The sequence below is a fragment of the Ascaphus truei genome, chromosome 7 (genome assembly GCF_040206685.1).
Source record: "Ascaphus truei isolate aAscTru1 chromosome 7, aAscTru1.hap1, whole genome shotgun sequence".
NCBI lineage: Eukaryota > Metazoa > Chordata > Amphibia > Anura > Ascaphidae > Ascaphus > Ascaphus truei.
Window position 1 is genome coordinate 1,330,453 of NC_134489.1, and position 13,713 is coordinate 1,344,165.

Below are 13,713 nucleotides of genomic sequence, written 5' to 3' on the forward strand. Positions count from 1 at the left end.
CACTTGCACTAACACATCTATAGTTGTTTATGAAAAGGTCCATTTTTGCTTTATGTCATATACAGACAGCATAATGAGGAACACGTAGCATATGTTATGTCATTGTGTTCATAACTTAAACACTGCAGACGACTATTTAGCTCCTCTAACATTGTGTTAAAGCAGCTGCAATGAATATCTCATCACAGCATACACGTCAACAGAGGGGGTGGGGTTCAGCACACACACAAATTACTGGCTCATTTTAGGGTCAACTTAGTTCACACCATTTTCACCTGTTTTAAGTAATTGAAAGGTCTGGCTGATTAGGCTTTTTGGGGAAGGGAATACCGTTCTTACAACCTGACTAGCACAACTGAAGTTAATCACACTCATTTGAAAGCGTAACTAGAGCTACTAAATGCCCCAACAACTCATTAGTTATCAAACCGTACCTCACACATTAGTTCACTCATATCTATAGTTCAACTACTATCAACGACACATTATCACACACTGCATGTGTTGTCTTGTTGAGTCACAGCCACATTCAGGTGTGCCACATCTTCTATTAATGTACCACACATATCCTGTACCAAAAACAACACTTTTTGCAATATGACCACCTTCATGATAACCATTGTGAATGTTCATCTCATGATAGTTATGTACATGATGATACTGATATGACTACACAACATATGATTTGTATGTACTAATTTAATCTATTTATCCTCACGCATTACTGCAGAAACATAGTATGTTGTATGTTAGGGAACTCAAAAGTTCTAAGTACACAGGCATGTACATTGTTAGTACAACTATTTATGTTCACTTTCACACACACATTTTGGGTTAAGGAACTGATGCTGTTAGGTACTCAGAAATACACAACATACAATAAGTGTTTGTTCAATATTTACACATGTAAATGTACAACTAATGTTATTGTTATATATAGTTGCCCCTGGAGGACATGTGTCACCTGAGATGGAACAAGTGTCTTCACCTGGGTCATGCAGCTCAACACACCTAGAAGGTGAGTGTATCAGTTGGTGGCCATATAATATGTGCACTTCTATATGTTATGTTGTCATGTTCATTATTTGTTTTGCACATCTTCTTTAAATAGGATTACTTAGTGTCAGTGAAAATTAAGTGTAAGGCAACATGTATTGTGTTAGTGATGTTAACTATCATGTAGGACTTCTGAGTTTAGAGCAACTTTTCATTCATTCATATTTCATACTGAGTCCAAACATTATTCGTAAGTCAAGGTAGTTTTTAATGTGTGGTTATAAAACGTATGGAAACATGTTAGGTGTTACTTAGGACACAGTAGAATTACATAGTAACACAGCAGAGATTAACATGCCATTTAATAATGTGTACATTTATTTTTAGAACATGATGATGAGGATGATGAGGATGATGCCGCCATAGACACAGAAATACAATCAAGTGAGCATGAAGAGGTTCCAATAGAAACTGTTTTACCGCCAAATCGTCCATCAACTACGACATACGATGCAATTGTAGCTTCTGAGGGAAAAATTGTGGAAGCAGAAAATCGCCGCCATTCTGACATGATGACAGTGCTGGAAAGGATGATTGCACTGCAGGAAGAAACAGTATCACAATTGGCACATCTCCACAGAGTCTTCATTGAAGTGCCTAAACAGTTGCAAAAAATCAACACCTCATTCGAAGCATTAGTTGTTCAGCAAACCCAAGCAAATTACTTGAGAATGACTAATGTACCACAATTCAACTTCAACACCTCACAGGCAGGATCCTTAGATGCTGGGCAGTTTTCACCACATGCATCTGAACTTCATTCCCCAGGTCCGAATGTTACCGGTCAAGTAGCAGACATTGCTGTGCACGTTCCTGACGACATCCTACCGCTGCCATCTGTACAAAATCAGCAGCTGACACCTACAAAGGAGGCGACAACAAAAAAACACCACAAGCAGTTACTACTGACCAGCTTTTGGACACAAACAAAAAAAGACACACATGAAACAGACCAACCATCACTTGTGCAGTGTCTACCAACTTGCTCACATGTGTCAGTGGGCACAAGCCCTGTCCGTGAACAGTCACTGCCCAAAAGCCCTGTAGGTGAGTCACTGCCCAAAAGCCCTGTAGGTGAACAGTCACTGCCCAAAAGCCCTGTCGGTGAACAGTCACTGCCCAAAAGCCCTGTAGGTGAACAGTCACTGGCCAAAAGCCCTGTCGGTGAACAGTCACTGGCCAAAAGCCCTGTAGTTGAGTCACTGGCCACAAGCCCTGCCCGTGAAGTGCCAGAGGCCACTCAAAGTGGCTCTGTTGTGGCTAAAGTTGTTGCAAAACGAAAAAGGAAAATGCAAGAGACAACAAGCAGGCCTGTTACTCGCTCTCAAAAGGAACAAAAAAAATAAATGTTATAATTCACTAAATATGTTTTTGGCCTTGTTTTGTTGACTTCAGATTATAGAATTAATATTGTATGTATGCTGAAGACTGTGTTGTTTCCAAACTTTCAACTATGTTCTTGTACACGTGAAGTTTTGGAAATGTTAACAGTCATAATTAATGAATAGTGTTATAAATATTGATGTATTAATCGTCTGTTCAGTAATTGTCCAGCAGGAGCCAGTTGCTATGTTTAGAGAAGCTGCCATAGACTTACGTGCAAAACATTGTATTTGGGAGTGTTACTTGATGTAATCATTGCATGTGCATATTATTCACATGCAATTAAAAACACACATCTATTTAACTGCAAACATCTTTATTGTCCGTGTACAGCAGGATTATGTGTAAAATATTACTTACCTTGGCCTTGCTTGCCCATTGTAATGTTGTCCTTTAATCATTTATGTGTTCTTGTTTCAAGAACATCTCTGAATGTATACTAATACATATGTAGTATGTACTGCACCGACACACTTTATTCGAGCAAATACCCAGTATGTACCTGGCAGATACCTGGAATGCGCCGCTCCTCACCTCTGACAAGCCCCGTTGTGTTTGCCTTCCCAGCCTGGGTTCATGCCTGGCTGATGGTTGGCTGATCTGTTAAATGATAATGATTAGGATTTAATAGGCTGCAATGCTTCGCGTGTCTACCAGATGGCATAAATTCATGAATTGTAATGCAGTATATATATATATACTGTGCAGTATTGCAGCCAGCGGGAATAAAATGCTTCAATCCCTGCTTGGAAAATACCTCAATGCACTCGGGCAGAAAACAGTCACAAACCTCAATACACCCGGGTATACCCGAATTCGTGGGACTAGCCAAGCTCGAATAAAATGTGTCGCCAGTGTATGGATATATGTACACACACACACACACACACACACACAGTGTGTGTGTGTATGTATATATAGTACTATGTAAACTGGTATATATGTATTTACAAAACAAATACACTTCATGCTTCCTTGTGAAAAGACACTATTTTAATAATACAGGCCTAATGTTTGAGAACTATACTAAGTGTGAGCCTCTAACAGTATTGGGCTCAAACAAATGTTTATTACTTAATTCACTCATGTTTATCACCATTTAAATAGGTTTCATACAAGGCCTACTTACTGCCATCAATATGTTGTGTGTACTCCTGCAATATATAAAAAAAAAATATATATATATATATATATATATACACACACATATATACACACATATATATATATACACACACACACACACACACACACACATATATATATATATATATATATATATATATATACATATATATATATATATATATATATATATATATACATATATATATATATATATATATATATACATATATATATATATATATATATATATATATATATATATATATATATATACACATATATACACACAATATACATATAGTACAATATACACTTTATATATATATATATATTTATGAGAGAGATATATTTATATATATATATATATATAGATACACACGTATTTAAACTCATGCAGACAGGGAGTTAACCAGACTTTCAAATACACACAGAAATGTATGCGGGAAAGAAACATTTCATTTTGCAGGTGTGTGTATTTAATGATATGGCTGTCTAAGCACTATTTTCACACAGTGCTCTTTGTTATTTTTCAAGAAAACTCAATGTGACTTAATTAAATGTTTTGAGAAACGAGATAAAAAAAGGATACATGTTTGTCCCACAACCGGCTATCAGAAACCACAAATGTTCAACCAATTAAAACTACAGATCCAATTGGCGTTTGAATTAAGGAGTAAAAGTTGAAACTTTTGTTGACCTTGAAAAGGAAACACAGCAATTTGTTAGCCATTGAGCAGTTTCATTTTTATGAGCAAAGAACACAGACCTGCACACATCTTTTGTGCTAATCTGCAATGGCTGATGAATTCGTTAAAAATATGAATCCGCAATTAGGGTATAAATTCATGGTATCAGAAGCGATTTTGTCCACTTGCGGACACAAAGCGACCACACGCCAAATCTATGATTTGATTCGAGCAAAATATCCTTATTACCAAGACCGTGGGCATGCGCGCAATTTTAATTCCTCAGTAAGATTCACTTTATCAACTAATGACTGTTTTGAACGTGTGCAGGATAAGCTAGAAGACAAGTATGGTTTCTGGAAGATTGCCAAGGAAAAACATTTCACCGTGAAAGAGGGCACACATATTGTGCTTAAAGGCATATTTATTCCTAATGCCAAAAGCAATGGATCCGCTACTACTGTTCCGTGTGAATCGATACCTGCTGCAATATCTGCACCCTCCATTCCTGAAACCCACATTGTACAAGAACAAAACTACTATGATTATGTAGCAAGCCTTTCAGCTGAAAATGCATTGGAATGGGTACCCGAAGAAATGAACCTACCTCCGGACCAATTGTTTGAAGAAAGCAGTGGCGATTCCTATGAGTGCTTCATGGAGGAGATGTGTGTCATACTGGATTCAGCGTTTGGGTCAAGCGTGGATGAAAATGCCTTGCATTTCTGGAGCGACCAGTTGCAGGCAGACGAAGAGTTAATTCTAGAAGAATGGTAAATATAACACTCGTTATGCGTTGACTCTGCGTTTAAATTTTTTTTTTTTTTTGTAACCACCATTTTCACTTTCAATGCGTGGATACAGCGTAACATTGCAGACTGCATAACATGTAGCGATCACAAACAAATTGTTTCCTAATACAATATAGTATAACCTGAAAGAGTAGTACACATTGCTGACGGAATAAATATACGTACTTTCCTATCCCTGTAAACATATTAGCAACATTTTTCCATAACTCTAACACATACCTGTTTTGTTATCATGCAACATCTACAACATTTAAAACCGGGTCCACCACGTATGACGTGGGACCCTTGTCATGGCCCAAGGCGTCCTTAAAAAGGATTACGGATGTAAGTCCCGCCCCCAAGCGACGTGCGCGCCTCAAAGCCTATTGGCTGTCATGTTTTGTTATAGTAACGGTAACTGCAGTGTGTCATGCGTGCGGCTCAGTGTTTGTAGGCGTAAACTGGGCGTTAGCCGAATGTTAATTGAGTGGGAGGAGTGTTAGCGTGCGTTTCACGCTGGCTTAACATGACGTCACACGTATTGCATTTGCGCATTGTGTTATCGGCCGTGCTTTCTGTCCAAACACGTCTGTTTAAAAAGAATACAGATGTACTCGTTTAGAACGAATGTAGTTTCGTCTTCATTGTATTTGAAATAAAGATTTTATGTATACTGGTATTTTCAACATGTATTGAACGCACAACGTACGCTTTGTTTTGCGCATGCGCTAACAGTTAGTCGACCCAAGCGTGAAGTGCGTGCGCACACTAAGATGTGCGCGCACATTTTTCAGTATACAGGCAACGTTCACTTCATATACATAGTTATGCCTGCTACTACTTTCATGAAAGATTACATACCGATATACACTTGTACTTCTAACATATAAGTGACTGACGTGTGTATCTACACAATCATATAGAACTGCGTAACGCGTTGTCACGGATACATATATAGTAAGGTGCCATCTTTGACCATCATGTGTTTGCTGTATTTCAGAGATGTCGGGGAAGATACAATCGGATCAATGTATGATTTCAGAAGAGTCTACCTTTATATGAGATGATTGTGAGGAGGAGCCAACGACTACTGTACTACATATGGAACTAATTTTATATTGCTTGCAGCGCTTATTAACAAACAATTAAAAATGTGATACCCTTATGCCTATATTGCATAAGCACTTAATTAACATAATGATGTTGAAAAACAGTGCCTCATGAATGTTTCTTCAGTGTTCTTTAATTACAACTAACATTTTATGGCATGGTGTGTTTTATATATAACAACCATTCCCACTCTGCTAACACATTTGTGTATTCTATTGTGTAATGGAACGTATGACTGTCGAAACTATGTAACAATAATAATAATAATATGAGCATGTTCATGTATAGCGCTGCTAGCTGTACGCAGCGCTTTACAGACACATTTTTCAGGATGAGGTCCCTGGCCCGTGGAACTTACTATTTATTTTTTGCCGCCTGAGGCACAGGGAGATAAAGTGACTTGCCCAAGGTTACAAGGAGCCGACACCGGGAATTGAACCAGACTCCCCTGCTTCAAACTCTCAGTGCCAGTGTGTGTCTTTACTCACTGAGCCACTCCTTCTCCCAATGTAAAGGACACTTACAACCAACTAGCCATTTCGTGATAAAAATCTCTTGTTACATGGGTATGTTGATAAAATGGTTTGGGACTGTAGCAAATAATGTTATTGGCTAGATGTTGTGGTCCCCTACAATGCATGATGTTCTGAATATTACATCAACATCATGTAATGAAGTACGTTTCTGTGTATATTTCATTTACCTAACTAACTATAGTTTACTGTGTTTATTAAACGTTATATAAATAAATAGTACAGTGAATATGATGCTATAAGCTACCATAATAAACCTGCTGTTCTCATTTGTTGATGTTATACATGGATCCTACACAAATTGATACAGACACAAACAGTTGTCTTAAAAAGTGTGCCTATGCTAATGTGCACATGATTGACGTTTATATTTAGAGAAAACTTGATAATTATCATCATGATAATGATGAAGTGACGTGAATTACATTCCAAATATATTACCAACATTGTAATTGTGGGAAATTAGAAATGCTACACTACAGTAACATTTGTGACACATTTGTGGTTTTGTTTACACTTTGCCACTTGTTACATGTAGGTCACATCCACACACGTGTGACTTACACATAAACATGTGTCACATTTTATTTAATGTTGCCTATTAATTTGTAGCATTAATAATCACCTACATTGCAAAATATAAGATGTACTACGCATTGTTGTGATTACAGGCATTCATGCATGGAGTGTTATGATCAGTCAATTGCATCCGTGATGAATGATCTCCCGTAAGTAAACAAATAAGTACAGTTATCCCCTTTTCTCCAAACACATCTATATTACATTAATGGAATTTATAAGGGAACATACATAAAATGTGATGAAATGGGAGTAATCATTTTCTAATACAATGCACATGAAACCTCAATAGTAGCTAAATGCATGTACATGATACAGAAAGTACATGTATGTTACATTTTTCTTAAAACCAATATGTTGGGTTTTCACTTCAAATACTTATACGAATATTGTGGTAGGCACATCTTATGCCAGATGTCAGCAAATATACATACCATGATCAGTCATACTGGAGATATACCTATAATGCAATGGAACAATATGTAAATTGCAAACATTGACATGCCATCTTCAGTACCCTAAGCAACACAGCAAAGTGTGTATTTGCTGTTCAATGTGCAACACCATGTATATTTAATGACATTCAACATGTAAAGCAGCCTGGTGTACACATCATCTGGATGTACATGTTACACTGCACCAATAACATTGTATGTAAGCATACTAGAAGAATGAATGACTATGGCCATACTATTTGTATTGTGTTTGCATAACGAACAACACAATGCTAAAATATTACTGCTTTGTTACCCCAGTTGTATTCACATACACACAACTAATGTACAATGGAAGAGGGATTATATAACCTGTGCAACAATAACATACCGGTGCCACATCCCTTTGTGCACACAGCAGAGAAAAGAAAGGTGTGCAACCCATATTCATCTGTGTCCTAACAGAAGGTTATATAAAAAAAACATTATTGTTAATATAACATAATTAAACTATAAAAGTAGTACTAGGAACATATCTGTTTTTACTTACAAGAAAAAAATGAATTGATGAGATTCTGGCGTGTCTGGCCACCACTGGCTGTTTGTTCATTTTCAGCAGCTACATGGGTGGGATGCTCGTCTACCAAAGGCTCAGCTAGGTCTGATTGTACATTGTGCCTGAGTGCAACATTGTGCAAAATGCAACAGGCAAGGATAATATCAGAGACTTTTTGAGGCTTGTATAGAAGAGCCCCACCAGTTCTGTCCAGACACCTAAATCTGGCCTTGAGTAGGCCAAATGTCCTCTCTATAACAGATCTTGTAGATATATGGGCTGCATTGTACCTCTCCTCTGCTTCAGTTTGAGGGTTTAGCACCGGAGTCAAGAGCCACGGCCTAATTCCGTATCCTGAATCACCTATAATGAATGGAGCACACATAAGCTGACATTAGTGATGAAATTCTACAATGCCAACATTCCTAAAGAAAAATGTGTTTTGTGTTAGAACATGTAAATGTGTACTCACCCAGCAGCCAACCATATTCAAAATGTCCCTCTTCGAACGCATGGAAGACTGAAGAGTTCCTCAGGATAGAGGAATCGTGACTGGAAGCAGGGAATTTGGGTACCACATGCATTATCCTCATCGTGGCATCACATACCACCTGTACATTGAGTGAATGGTAGTGCTTACAATTGCGGTACACATGCTCACTCTAACTAGGTGCAATCAAAGCAACATGTGTGCAATCGATTGCACCCAGCACAGATGGTATCCCTGCTATATTATAAAAGCCAGTCCTGACTTCCAGCCACTCTGTTGCCTCTGTAGGAAAATGAATATAATTCCTAGCGCGTCTATTGAGTGCATAGAGAAACTGGATAAAGGCCCGCGAGAATGTAGATTGCGAGACCCCGCCCACTATGCCCACAGTTGTCTGGTATGACGCGGAAGCAAGATAATGTAATGAGCACAGCATTTTAACAAGCCCAGGGACTGCACGACCTCTGGCTGTGTAAAAATCTAAATCTCCCCTTATCTCCTGATAAAGAGATAAGATTGCTGCTGAACTCAAACGATAGCGACTTACTATCTCCTCCTCACTCATCCCATCTAACAGGGTTCTCTCCCTGTACACACGCGGACGAGGCACAACTTGTCTCCTCTGTCTTCTCCTCTGATCTCCTGTCCCTCTACCTCTCCCTCGGCCTGTCCCTCTCCCTGTCCCTGTCGTATCCGCGTGCCTGTCCCTGTCACTGTCCCTCGGTCTGTCCCTCCCTTGCCCTATATGATTGTCTTGATCAGCAAGCATGTCATAGAAAAGAATGTTCCTCCGTCTCCTAAAAATCGCAACATTTTGAAATGAGTAGCTGTGAATGAGCAGGTAATGGGCGTCCTTTAAATAGGTATGTGATGATGTCAGGTGACATAGTAAAATGCAAGGTGTTACATTAACATAATAAAGTACTTCTGTGGCAAGCTGTGTGCAGTTGTTCTTAGAAGTATTTGTTGTGTGTATTCTGCAGGGAATGATGATATTTGCCAAAGATGTGACGTGAAGCTTTGTACAAAGATTGCTTGAAAATAAATAGTGTAATGTGCAATGCATGTAACACTTCTGAACGCAACAGTCAGTCATGTAATTAGACAAAAAGGCTGAGATTGACGTGGGAAAAGTTTGGTGTAACATGTGTAATTAGGCATGTTATTGTGACATGTTGACAACAATGAATTTTCGTGTGCATATGCATGCATTTCTGTAATGAGGATAGTTGCTATAGAATGAGTTTACAAGGTGTCACAATGATGAATTACTGTACATGTGTGTCGAAGTTAGGTTGAAGTGCTTGTAATGCAACGGTTACAATGTAAACATGCAATGTGAATGAGAGTCCAATAAGTGACGTCATGAAAATAGTGAGGACAAAAGCGAGATGTAAACATGAGAATAAAGATGTACATGAACGTTTAAAGATGCGTCACACATTACAAGCATTGTGTAATGTAAAGGAACATGAATATACGGTGTATGTGTGACATGATATAAATAATTGTCGCTCAGTTCAGTAAAATGTGTGATATGATGTGAGGTTCTCCTTTAAGAGTTGAGTATAGTATTTTCCCTTGACACATCATCACATGATGAGTAATGTGACACGCAAATGCAGAAAACATGTAAAAGTACAATGTTATGCAAATAATACACGTCAGCTGTGACACAATGCAGGGAATGCCCCCACACTGTACTGCAAATGACGTTTGTATTGTGAGCAATGAAACGTAAACAGTACTATACTGTTATACGTCCCCGCTCCATTGACTTCCATTGATGTACAGAAGATTTTTTTTTTCTAAGTGCCGTTCCGGCAGCCTTAGCGATCGTTCTCCCCTCCAAACTGCCAACTTTAGTTGGCGGGAGAAATTGGCCATAACATCTCAATTTCGTTGTGCCGATCAGCCCCGATAAGCTGATTTTGGTTCTTGAATCCAGCCGATTTAAAAAAGTGGCGATCAGTGGCGAAAACAGGCTTATCGGCAGCCGACTGGCCATAACAAAATTATCGGCTACGAAAACTGGCGAAATCAAGCACTTATCGGCGCTTACTGAATCTCAAACCCAATTTTGCCTATAAAATGCCGAAAAAATCCTTATCAACGCTTACTGCATGAGGCCCATAGGCTCATGAATTTAAGAATGAGAGGATATCATGAGACAATATCTTCACCTACGGCCATACAACCTTGAAAGCGCCCGATCCCGTCAGATCTCGGAAACTAAGCAGGGTGAGGCTTGATTAGTACTGGGTTGGGAGACTGCCTGGGAATACCAGGTGCTGTAGGTGTTTTTATTTTTCGCTTCCCTAATGAAAATATACATGGCATTCCTCGCAGCAAAAGAAAATGTTTCATTTCTTGCTACTTTTTCCCGCAGTGGCAAAGAAATATATCATTTTTTCCTCAGAAAGTTCAACACAATGCAACCTTCCAAAATAGAATTTTTACATCAAGAATTCCGTCTATAGTACATTTGAGTGCACCTGTCATTTTCTCAGTCTCTGTGTATGCATGGAGCAAGATATAGGCTCATGAATTTAAGAATGAGAGGATATCATGAGACAGCAATCTCCACCTACGGCCATACTACCTTGAAAGCGCCCGATCCCGTCAGAACTCGGAAGCTAAGCATGGTGAGGCTTGATTAGTACCGGGTTAGGAGACTGCCTGGGAATACCAGGTGCTGTAGGTGTTTTTATTTTTCGCTTCCCTAATTAAAATATACATGGCATTCCTCGCAGCAAAAGACAATGTTTCATTTCTTGCTACTTTTTCCCGCAGTGGCAAAGAAATATATCGTTTTTTCCTCAGAAAGTTCAACACAATGCAACCTTCCAAAATAGAATTCTGACATCGAGAATTCTGACATCAAGAATTCCGTCTATAGTACATTTGAGTGCACCTGTCATTTTCTCAGTCTCTGTGTATGCATGGAGCAAGATATAGGCTCATGAATTTAAGAATGAGAGGATATCATGAGACAGCATTCTCCACCTACGGCCATACAACCTTGAAAGCGCCCGATCCCGTCAGATCTCGGAAGCTAAGTAGGGTGAGGCTTGATTAGTACCGGGTTGGGAGACTGCCTGGGAATATCAGGTGCTGTCGGTGTTTTTATTTTTCGCTTCCCTAATGAAAATATTCATGGCATTCCTCGCAGCAAAAGAAAATGTTTCATTTCTTGCTACTTTTTCCCGCAGTGGCAAAGAAATATATCGTTTTTTCCTCAGAAAGTTCAACACAATGCAACCTTCCAAAATAGAATTCTTACATCAAGAATTCCGTCTATAGTACATTTGATTGCACCTGTCATTTTCTCAGTCTCTGTGTATGCATGGAGCAAGATATAGGCTCATGAATTTAAGAATGAGAGGATATCATGAGACAACAACCTCCACCTACGGCCATACAACCTTGAAAGCGCCCGATCCCGTCAGATCTTGGAAGCTAAGCAGCGTGAGGCTTGATTAGTACCGGGTTGGGAGACTGCCTGGGAATACCAGGTGCTGTCGGTGTTTTTATTTTTCGCTTCCCTAATGAAAATATACATGGCATTCCTCGCAGCAAAAGAAAATGTTTCATTTCTTGCTACTTTTTCCCGCAGTGGCAAAGAAATATATTGTTTTTTCCTCAGAAAGTTCAACACAATGCAACCTTCCAAAATAGAATTCTGACATCAAGAATTCTGACATCAAGAATTCCGTCTATAGTACATTTGAGTGCACCTGTCATTTTCTCAGTCTCTGTGTATGCATGGAGCAAGATATAGGCTCATGAATTTAAGAATGAGAGGATATCATGAGACAGCAATCTCCACCTACGGCCATACAACCTTGAAAGCGCCCGATCCCGTCAGATCTCGGAAGCTATGCAAAGTGAGGCTTGATTAGTACCGGGTTGGGAGACTGCCTGGGAATACCAGGTGCTGTCGGTGTTTTTATTTTTCGCTTCCCTAATGAAAATATACATGGCATTCCTCGCAGCAAAAGAAAATGTTTCATTTCTTGCTACTTTTTCCCGCAGTGGCAAAGAAATATATCGTTTTTTCCTCAGAAAGTTCAACACAATGCAACCTTCCAAAATAGAATTCTTACATCAAGAATTCCGTCTATAGTACATTAGATTGCACCTGTCATTTTCTCAGTCACTGTGTATGCATGGAGCAAGATATAGGCTCATGAATTTAAGAATGAGAGGATATCATGAGACAACAACCTCCACCTACGGCCATACTACCTTGAAAGCGCCCGATCCCGTCAGATCTCAGAAGCTAAGCAGGGTGAGGCTTGATTAGTACTGGGTTGGGAGACTGCCTGGGAATACCAGGTGCTTTAGGTGTTTTTATTTTTCGCTTCCCTAATGAAAATATACATGACATTCCTCGCAGCAAAAGACAATGTTTCATTTCTTGCTACTTTCTCCCCGCAGTGGCAAAGAAATATATCGTTTCTTCCTCAGAAAGTTCAACCCAATGCAACCTTCCAAAATAGAATTCTGACATCAAGAATTCTGACATCAAGAATTCCGTCTATAGTACATTTGAGTGCACCTGTCATTTTCTCAGTCTCTGTGTATGCATGGAGCAAGATATAGGCTCATGAATTTAAGAATGAGAGGATATCATGAGACAGCAATCTCCACCTACGGCCATACAACCTTGAAAGCGCCCGATCCCGTCAGATCTCGGAAGCTAAGCAGGGTGAGGCTTGATTAGTACCGGGTTGGGAGACTGCCTGGGAATACCAGGTGCTGTCGGTGTTTTTATTTTTCGCTTCCCTAATGAAAATATACATGGCATTCCTCGCAGCAAAAGAAAATGTTTCATTTCTTGCTACTTTTTCCCGCAGTGGCAAAGAAATATATCGTTTTTTCCTCAGAAAGTTCAACACAATGCAACCTTCCAAAATAGAATTCTGACATCAAGAATTCTGACATCAAGAATTCCGTCTATAGTA

At 39.1% G+C, this 13,713-nt stretch overlaps 5 non-coding genes and 2 pseudogenes across 5 annotated transcripts; all 7 read left to right on the top strand.

The window, feature by feature from the left end:
* The first annotated feature begins 10,927 nt into the window (after positions 1 to 10,927).
* Positions 10,928 to 11,046, top strand: LOC142500311 (5S ribosomal RNA). Its single transcript, XR_012802901.1, has one exon. It is a non-coding gene; the product is annotated as a 5S ribosomal RNA (ribosomal RNA).
* A 285-nt stretch (positions 11,047 to 11,331) lies between these two features.
* On the top strand, positions 11,332 to 11,450 carry LOC142500446 (5S ribosomal RNA). Its single transcript, XR_012803003.1, has one exon. It is a non-coding gene; the product is annotated as a 5S ribosomal RNA (ribosomal RNA).
* A 300-nt stretch (positions 11,451 to 11,750) lies between these two features.
* LOC142500427 (5S ribosomal RNA) lies at positions 11,751 to 11,869 on the top strand. Its single transcript, XR_012802986.1, has one exon. It is a non-coding gene; the product is annotated as a 5S ribosomal RNA (ribosomal RNA).
* Positions 11,870 to 12,154: 285 nt separating this feature from the next.
* Positions 12,155 to 12,273, top strand: LOC142500727 (5S ribosomal RNA; annotated as a pseudogene).
* A 300-nt stretch (positions 12,274 to 12,573) lies between these two features.
* Positions 12,574 to 12,692, top strand: LOC142500694 (5S ribosomal RNA; annotated as a pseudogene).
* A 285-nt stretch (positions 12,693 to 12,977) lies between these two features.
* On the top strand, positions 12,978 to 13,096 carry LOC142500416 (5S ribosomal RNA). Its single transcript, XR_012802975.1, has one exon. It is a non-coding gene; the product is annotated as a 5S ribosomal RNA (ribosomal RNA).
* A 301-nt stretch (positions 13,097 to 13,397) lies between these two features.
* On the top strand, positions 13,398 to 13,516 carry LOC142500083 (5S ribosomal RNA). The gene has a single exon (XR_012802797.1). It is a non-coding gene; the product is annotated as a 5S ribosomal RNA (ribosomal RNA).
* Positions 13,517 to 13,713: the final 197 nt, after the last annotated feature.